Source organism: Rhea americana, unplaced genomic scaffold (genome assembly GCF_003343005.1).
Source record: "Rhea americana isolate MKP2758 unplaced genomic scaffold, rheAme1 scaffold_202, whole genome shotgun sequence".
NCBI lineage: Eukaryota > Metazoa > Chordata > Aves > Rheiformes > Rheidae > Rhea > Rhea americana.
In genome coordinates this window covers 1,294,976-1,304,474 of record NW_028186173.1, presented here as the reverse complement: position 1 = coordinate 1,304,474, position 9,499 = coordinate 1,294,976, and positions in this window count along the sequence as shown.

Below are 9,499 nucleotides of genomic sequence, written 5' to 3'. Positions count from 1 at the left end.
AGTTCTTCATGGATCACGTACTACATAGGTCACTAAATCACAGCTACTTTTTGTATACAGATATTACAAATTTTATCTAAGAACTGTAGAACTGGATTCAACATTTCCTCTGCTATAATAGGGGGTACCTAATTTTTTTTTTGTTTCCCTCCACTTGCCCCTGATGTCACATYCTGGTATATCCATTTCTGTGAGGAAGAAACACTTCACTCCAGAAACAAAAGGGCTGCTCAAAAGTCCACTGAAGTTAATGTAGAGACTCTTACTGTCATTACAAGGATTTGTAGTCTTGCTTTCCTGGCAGATACTTCCTCAAGTTACTTCCTGCAATTTGCTGTCTCATATAAAGAAGGAGATAATGATACTGACATTTACAAAGTAAAAATTCTAGTTTCTATATGGACCAGCTTGCAAGAAGCATTTCTGGGCCAAGCATTTGACTGGCAGTATTCCAGTATTTACTTTACTTGCATTATTTCATACACTAAATGGATTATTCAGGATTGTAAACTGTCCTGCCAAATAAAAAATGTTAGATGTCAGCCTAAATATTTCATCAAATTCCATATTAACTAGTAAAGCTATTTTCTAACTATTTTTTTTTGCATACTAAGTATTGCTTACCCTCCACTTCAATTACTGGCAAAGCCAAGCAATCTTATTTGACACTTTGGAATAGCTGTTTATTTCTAAAGGCCAAATTCTGTGTTCCAGACAAAGTCAAAGCTCCTACTGAAATTAAAAGAGGTTTTCCCTGAATGAAGACTAAAAACTATGGGATTTGACCCATTGTCTCAGAGGAGATAGACCCCATCTCAGCAATGTAACTGTTTGTTAGTAGGGTTCTTACGTGGTTATTGCCTGGCAGCCCTATCTTSTAACAATACACACAGCTCATTATCAGCTGCACTGCTCCAAAAGGCTCATCTGCATCACAAAAGACAACATCTGCTGTGCATCGAGGTGCCATCTCATTGATAAAGTATATCAGAAATAGAAAAAGTTTGCATACTCATTTTTTTATAGCCACTGTTGTTCTGGAGAAAGCTCCAAAATACTCACAGGCAATGAACAAATGTCACTGCAGGCACATCTGATGCAGTACTTTACATGCTCAACAGCTTGCCTTGTCATGGACTAACTGCAAACACATCCAATCTATTTTTACATATACACATTCACATACGCTCTCACATTGACATCTTGCATATCAGGTAGCATATTTTCATTATTCACTCGCATCAGCTACTGTTCGAACTGCATATTTTATTACTTCAGGCATTTACTTTTATTCATATTGTTTCCTACATACAAGGCTCTCTTAATTGAGCTGCATAGTTTATGAACTGTGCTAACCTAGCTGCATAAGTCCACTGCTGAGTTTTTTTTTGTTTTTTTGTTTTTTTTATATATATATATATACTGTATCAATTACATTGTATTGAGGGCTGAATTTGTGCCACTGGAGTTACAAGCACTGTATGGCAAGTACCACCTTAACAGTTCAGTTGTATTCTTCACTTCTTAGATTTCTGTATATTCTTCCTCCTTTTGTAATACCTGAATGGTTTGAAGTCTAAACTTGGCTTCAGCAAGAAAATCTGCCTAAGGGTAGCCAGGACAMATGCATCAAACTGTTATTGAAAGCCCAAGTAACCTATTTTTTTTTGCCCTTCAGAACATAAGAGAAGTTACCCTAGAAGAGTAAAGGCAGCTACTCCCACACAGAAGAAAAATTGCCTGACCTCAAGGCACTGTTTTATGTGCTCAGGCTCTTAGTTTATCATTAAGAGCCAGAAGCCTTTAAAAAGGTCTTAGAAGCAAAGAGAAAAAGCAGTATTGATAAGTAACCAAAAGAATATGCTGTTCTCAGCTGCACTGAGTTAAGAGCTCAGCAATCAGAGTGTGCCTGCTGCAGAGAAACAGGGCATTTTGAGCCGACTGTTTTGCACGCTTCTAACTGTTTCTCTTTCCAATTTAAGTCTATAGGCTAACAGAATAATTATTAATTTTAAACAGTTACTCTCTGAAGCTATATAAGATACAAAGTAATCTCTACTATGTATCCACATTTAAAATTAATACAAGCATTTACACTAACTTTCTTGAAAGAAAAAGTAGTGCATATTGTCATTACRTGTTCCTGCCTTTCTTATATACACATTTTCCTGTTGCTTATGCAGAGAGGCCACAGTAAGAGTCAACATTTAAAAACTACTAAAACATCTGTTCAGGATATAATACCTAATAAGCCTACCATGATTAACTATATATCTCACAGATTAGTATAATTCTTTAAAAGTCAGACAGAAGGAAAAGTATTTCCATGAGGAATTTAATCTAAATTATGGCATCAGAGCTAACTAATGGCAGTTACTTGGTGGCTTGAGGAGGCCAGTCAGCAGAAAGAAAGAGAAAGCACCTCACAGAAGTTCCTTAAATGAATTAATACCAGCACTAATGTGGCTATGTAATTTCCTTTCTAGGACCCAATTTTGTTTGCTAGATTTGCAGAAAAAAACCTAGGTATAAACAAACAAGTATGAAACTACAATGTGAAACTGTAAAGGTCTTGAGAGATTATCCAACCTGCTGCTTTATGCTGAGTCAAGATCAGGTATACCTAGACCTGACAGATGTTTGTCTAATCTGTTCTTAAAAACCTTCAYGATCCCACAGCCTGCCTAAGCAAAGTGTTTCAACACTTCCTAATTAGGAATTTACTGCAGTAGCCAAACACTTCTTCCCACTCAAATACAGGACAACAGATCACTGTTTTATTACAATGCTTGACATTTTTAAGGCTTTCTTGCTCTCTCAAATGTCTCTTTTTGGAGAAAATGTCTCTTTCAGCTACTCACCCTCCTCAAGCTTTTTTTGTTCTTGTTGGTCTCCTCTGGACTCTACATTTTTCTTGAAGCAGCGCACTGAGAGCTGAATACAATAGTCCATCTAAAGCCTCTGCAATCATAATGGCAGTGGAATAATCATTTCCCATGTCTTACAGCTATCACCCTTATGAATACTTTGCAGAACTATAGCTGGCTTTCTCCCCCCCTCCCCCAGCATCACATTGACTCAGCACTGTGTTATTTGACAGCATGTTCAAATTTAATACATGGTACCCTATTCTGTAATCYTGGAGTCAAAATATTGCCTACTATCTGACCTATGAGAGACTCTTACAAAGTTGAGACATCACATCTAATACTCGCCCCACTCTACAATAGRCCAGTTACTCTATTAGGGAAATATGTTTGCTTTGGTCTTGATCCACAATACTTAGAAGATTTTGCTTTTTATGAATCCCAGCTGGGTTTCCAAYGATAATTGCTGGAAACCTTATTTTGAGTCTACTTCCTCTAACACTTGATTTGAATGGGCTGGAAGGCTAACGTATGTAAACATAACTGTGTCACAGAAAATGTCACATCACTATAGTGAGGTGTCACTCATTAATTCATCATTAATAAACTCCTTAGAAGGTGGCTGTAAAGTTTCACTAATTTTTCCTTACAGTTTTTCAGCTCATTTCCATAAGGCAACCATGAAGTTAGGAAGCAGTGGACAGATGCTGATGTTATCAGGCCTGCAAGGGGCACTGACAGGCTGATACTGGGAGGCTCAATCCATCCGTCATCTCTCTGCCCATCAAGGAATATCCAACTGAAGCACCCTACTTTCCTGCACTGGCCTCCTCACTGCAGAAGCAGATTTTACTGTATGCTTGCTGTATGAACAGAAAATAGGTTTGTTTCATCACCCTGCTCCAGCTGCAGTGATCAAGCACAGGGCTGCCCAATAGGTACACCCAGGCAGCACACTGTTAACCCCTCCTCCTGTTTCTTGGCCCTTTTTGCCATCCTTCTGCCTCTGTTTCTCTGCCTCTGTTCCCTTCTAWATCAATAAACAGCCGACTTCAATTACTTTTTCCTTCTGCTGATCCCTGTCTCTCTATATCCATACATAAAACTGGTATTTCTGTTACCACTGCCTTCGTAAGTTCAGCTTTATATAGTATTACTGATACAGTTGCCTAGATACTGCTGGCATTGCAAGACTCTCTTACTCCCTAGAAGGTACCCAGTGCTCCCCTCAAATTATCTGTGGTAGTTGATCATTCCTCCCATTAATTCTCCTTAACCAATTGTACAATCCAGCTATCCCTTATATCTGTAACTTTTTTCTAGCGTTTTGCACTTACTTGTCACATCCTGCAATTTTTAAACGTCATGCCCCACGGTTTCCAAGTCCTGTTCAGACAGCTTCAGGCCAGGATCTSAGGCCAGCACCTAACCAAAATTTTCAAAACTCCAGGCTCTTTAGGCTTATTTTGGTACTACTATACCTTTTGTCTTTTTTTTCTTGAACATTCTCACTAGCCTGAGAATCTCCTACTGCACAGGAGTGACACACATCTAATAGCAAGGGTTCAGTATGAAACTGATTCCCTGGATTCTCAACATACATTGCAGAGAATCCATTTTTCCTCACATATGCCAAAAAAAAATAAAGCRATAGTCTCTGCAATATGATTCAACAAGTGAGCTTTTGTGTTCAAAATGTCATTCTCACTTTTTCCCCAGAAAGTCTGAATTTATCAAATGCTGCAGTGTATACATTGCATAAAAATCAAGTAATAGAAAATTCAGTGTTCATCTTTCAATGCCCAACTCAGTAATAAAACGATTCAATTTTGCTGTCGATCACATTAGGGAGAAAAAGAGAAAATAGAAAAAAATCAGGTTAACACATTCTGAGATAAATGGTATTTCAGATAAATTTAATCTTACTTTTGAAAGGTGAAAACTCATTACACATCTACATGGAGAACTTAGCAGAGTACCTGAGAAGCTCATACTGTAAGTTGCATTATCATGCAACTGTATTAGGGTTTTCTTTTTTAACTCAGCTGGGCTTGTGGAGCAAGACAGGAGTTCAGGCTGGGGTCTGAAATTCCCATATCCAAGTGAATATAATCATAATTTTCTTCCTAATCCTCAAATTAAATTATGCCTTTAATCCTTCTGTATAAGACAATAAACAGATATTATCCTAACTTCTTAGAAAAAGAAGAACGAAAGAAAAGCCATGGAAAAAGATTAAAACTTAAACTAGAGGTCAGATACCATGGACTTCAGGAGATGTTGTTAGGAGGTTCTAGAGCTCAAGCTACAGATTCTTGAACTTAACCCCAGGGATGGAGACTCCACAATCTCTCTGGACAACTTCTTCCAGTGTTTGACCAACCTCAAGTTAAAAAGTKCCCCTGYCTTACATTTAAATAGAATTTCCTGAATTTCAATTTGTACCTACTGCCCTTCATCCTATCAATGGGGACCACCAAGAAGAGTAACTGCCCTGTTCCTACTATCAAGTATTTACACACATTGAGGAGATCCCCCAGAGCCTTCTTTTCTCCAGGCTAAACAGTCCCAGCTCTTTCAGCCTCTCCTTATATGAGAGATGTCCTAGTTCCTTAATCATCTTTGGGGCCCTTTGCTGCACTTGCTCCAGTAGGTCCATGGGACTTTTGAACATACCTGGGCTCAGTACTCCAGATGTGGCCTCACCAGTGCTGAGCAGAAAGCACGGGATCACTTTCCTCCACCTGCTGGCAACACTCTTCCTAATGCAGCTCAGGATACCACTGGCCACCTGTGCTGCAAGGGCACATTGCTGGTGCGCAAGCCCGTGAAGCTGATTGCAGCATGTCCAGAAACGAGTAGACACTAGTTTCCACACATTGCTTTCAAAGAYTTTCATTCATCACCTTTCAAAATCAGGCTTTGGGATAACGTAAGCAGGGAGAACAGGAAAAAAAAAGTCACTGCTGTTATAGCCAGACACAGTCTCACTGCAACAAGACATGAGCGTGGTACTGGTATCATAATACACGCTAATTTAAAAGAGGAAAGGGCTTGGTATTTCAGAGTTAGATGTGATAAAGCACGATACGGGCCTTACCTGGAAATGTTTTGAAGTTTAACTAAGACTTCTCCAATTTCATGTTCTCATTAATTTTTACCAAGGAACAATCCTTCCTAAGGTTATCAAAATAATGTTCTGACAACAGACAAGGTAAGCTGGAACAACTTTTCTTATCTAAATAACAACCAGTATCAGTTCCTTTTTATCACACCTCATTAACAGGAAAAATGAAATTTCTCTAATGAAATTCATTAGTATTATTTTACCTTAAAACTTACAAAGTTTACTTCAAATTTATGGCCTCATAGTAGCTTCATCCAACTACATTACATGATCAGAAAAGGGTTAAAGCCATGCATATACAAAGACCAAAGACTTTTTCTTTTTCTTTTCTTTTTTTTTTTTTTGGGGGGGGGGTGGGGGTTAACTAGCAAGGCAACAGAGAAATTCACTTAATGACAAGTTCTTGTACTAATGTATTATTCATTGTTATGCAACAACACAACAAAATTTTACCCATAAATATATAATGTTTTACACCATTTTCAATGTAGTTTACATTTATGAAATAATTAGCTGTCTTTCACCACATTATCCTCTCTTTATTCACTTTTTTTTAAGTGAATGTCAAAAGATGCAGTTCACGACACAGGAGATGGATACAACATGAGGAACAAAAAGCAGCTGGCCTGRATGAACCTATTATTTCTAACCTCCATTTCTGAAAATGTTTTCCAACCTCTAAAAGCACTTTAAAGGTATCTTTCCACATTTAAACTGCTAGTTTACTCCTTTTTCCTTATTATTACTACTATTTATTTCTAAATATATTAAATTGTTCAATTTCAACAAATTGTGCCTGAATAGCAGTATACTTACCTCAATGTATTKAATAACACATAAGTATCTAACTAAAATAATAAAAATACTTTAAATTCCTTATTTGGTATCAGGGTGCAGTGAGGGCCTGCAGCTCCCTAGAGGAAGATGAGCTGTGCATGACAGTGACCTCAGCACAGGCAGTGCCCAACACGGCGCAGGCCTGTTGATAGTCCCAGAGAATGTAAGTGATGAACCAGGTCCAGGATACACCCAGGGAATCCAGGCAAGAGCAAAAGGAGACAGGGCTATGGAATGGAGATAAAGCTACAGCATAGTCTAAAGCCCACCTGGGAGATGGGGCCAAAGCCAGGCCAGGAGAGAAGCTACAATATATGTATGAGGGGTCCACCCAGGACCSAAGACCCCCACTTGAGCTCAAATGGGGTTCCTGGGCAGAGAGTGGAGGCCCCAGGTGAGGCTGCTCAGCACCATTAAAGCTGATTATTGCTCTCAAGGCTCTAGCACTCAGAATACTTTTTTYTTTTGGGGGGGGGGGGGAGAAAGGAATCACTGCCAGTTTGCTCAAATTTTGTTTGCRTTCATAAACAGTTACCAGGAGTATTTGCAGATTGCTTCATCCTCTCTGGTCGCTGTCCTCAGGTGTTTCAGGTTTGCATCCAGTTCTTGGTCACCTATCACGCAGTGCTTTTTTTTTTAGGTGCTAGGGAGGTGGGGGACAGGTGTCCTTGCTAGCCCTAATACCAGTGGAGCCTCTCGTCAACCCTCACTCTCCTGGAGCTCAGGTGACCCCTTCCAGCCTTCTCCCTGTTTCTCTGGAAATGGCTCCAACTACCCACGTGCTGAATTAATAGTGGGCACTGTGTAAGTATTTGAGCCAAATCATTTTAAGGCATATAACAAGATCTATTCCTTCCACAAGTCCATGTCCTACTGTATCCATACTACGTGATACTTGGGGGAATGGTCCATGTTATAACCTTTTGGTGTCTAGAACAATACCGCTGTGTTGAGTGGAATACGCGTAAGTAACTAACAAGGTCTTGGAAATCTGTGAGAAAGAACAGCAGTTGGTTACATATAGATTCTGTGGCTGGAAGCCACAGAATACCTGTGAGAAGCAGTCAACGTGAAGGTCAGAAGTTGAAGAGCAATGAAATAGTGACCCCCAAAGTCAAACGTGGCCCCCAAAATAAGTCTGCACGCGTGCGCAGTATCATAGCCCGGTTATGCAGCCKGGGCGGAGTTGGGCTAGACTCCCTGCACYTGCTGGACCCAGGTGCCGGGACTCCCGCCTGCCACGAATAATCATAAATGCTGGAGTTTTYCTGAAGGAGAGGGAGGCTGCTACACAACAGAGGGAGACGTTGCCTCCTYGGRGACGCCCAAAAGGATTGTGCCTGCCGACTCTCTTTCTCATCATGCAGACGATCGGGACAAGAATTGAGGTGGTCCTTCTCGAGATTACCATCGGGTCGGTCTGTTTGTAAGTATTTACTAATAAACAGCTTGCTGCTGAAGAGTGTTTGTGTGTGTGTGTGTGTGGGGGGGGTGTTTGTGCTGGCTTGCCAAACTGGACATTTCGCCCCTGGGACTCTAACTAGAACACCTACTTTAAAAAAATAAATAAAAAATAAAATAAAATAAAATCTGCATGCTTTTTGCCAGTCAACAACAGATAAGTCTTATGGTCATAAATGGGGAATTTCACAGTGCCAGGCAAATTTTGCTCAACTGCCAAAAACAACACTGAATCACTGCTTGAGCAGCAATTAAACTAGAACAATACYGATACCCGGAGCCTTCCTTTAATCGTTTTCCCAACCCTATGTTAATTAGCTAGGCTGCAGTAACTACAGAAGTGATGATTCTATATAACAAGTAAAATTGTATTAAAAATTCAGTAAATTATACAACACTCTCTCCTTTCAAAATATTTTTAAATATTCATGTCTAAAAGTACATATCCTAGAAAGATCCTGGGATTGTTCATTAGACTCCTTGGATCACTACTTGCCATTACCAGTTAAATCAGAGGTAGCGTTTAAGAATAGCCAACGATCAGCAAGTCCAAAAGGCACCACCAACGCAGCAAGGCAAAGGGAAGGCCTAAAAGACACCAGAGCAGCCACCACCGCATTTGGAAGGCATAGCAACTGCTGGAAATGCGAATTTATACGATCTTTGCTGAAAGCCTCAGTTCTGTGCTTCCCTCCAGGCCTGCTCTATGTAGGAACAGTGCAGAAACAGGCCTGGAAATTACGGTGTTGTGTAAAACACAACCAGCTGCATCTTAAAAAGCATCACGACAACTGCACCTCATCAGCCGAAGAGCTCCACTTCACCAAGCCTCTATAGGCCATGTCCTCAAAACGTAGTGCAGTGCCCTTCCTGCAGTCCTGCACCCTCTCACCCAAGACTGCCAAGAAAGACCCAACTTTTGGCAGTGGGAGTGCTTGCTGTGGGACTGCTGCGTAGCAGGAGGTCTCCTCTGAGGGGGAGGTGGTTCCCTTCAGGGGAGCTGCGCGCCATCGAGGCTGCAAGGCAGCGGCGCTACCGCCGCCAGCCCCACAGTGAAAACGCTGGGTCACCCCCCGTGGGGATTTMCTCCTGCTCGGCCAAAACGCCCTCGGTTATTTGGGGGCGAGACGGGAAAAAAGCGGCCTGGTAGGTGCGGCGCGCCCGCCGCCCGCCATTAGCGCGCGCAGCCCCCTCACGGGTAGTGGCC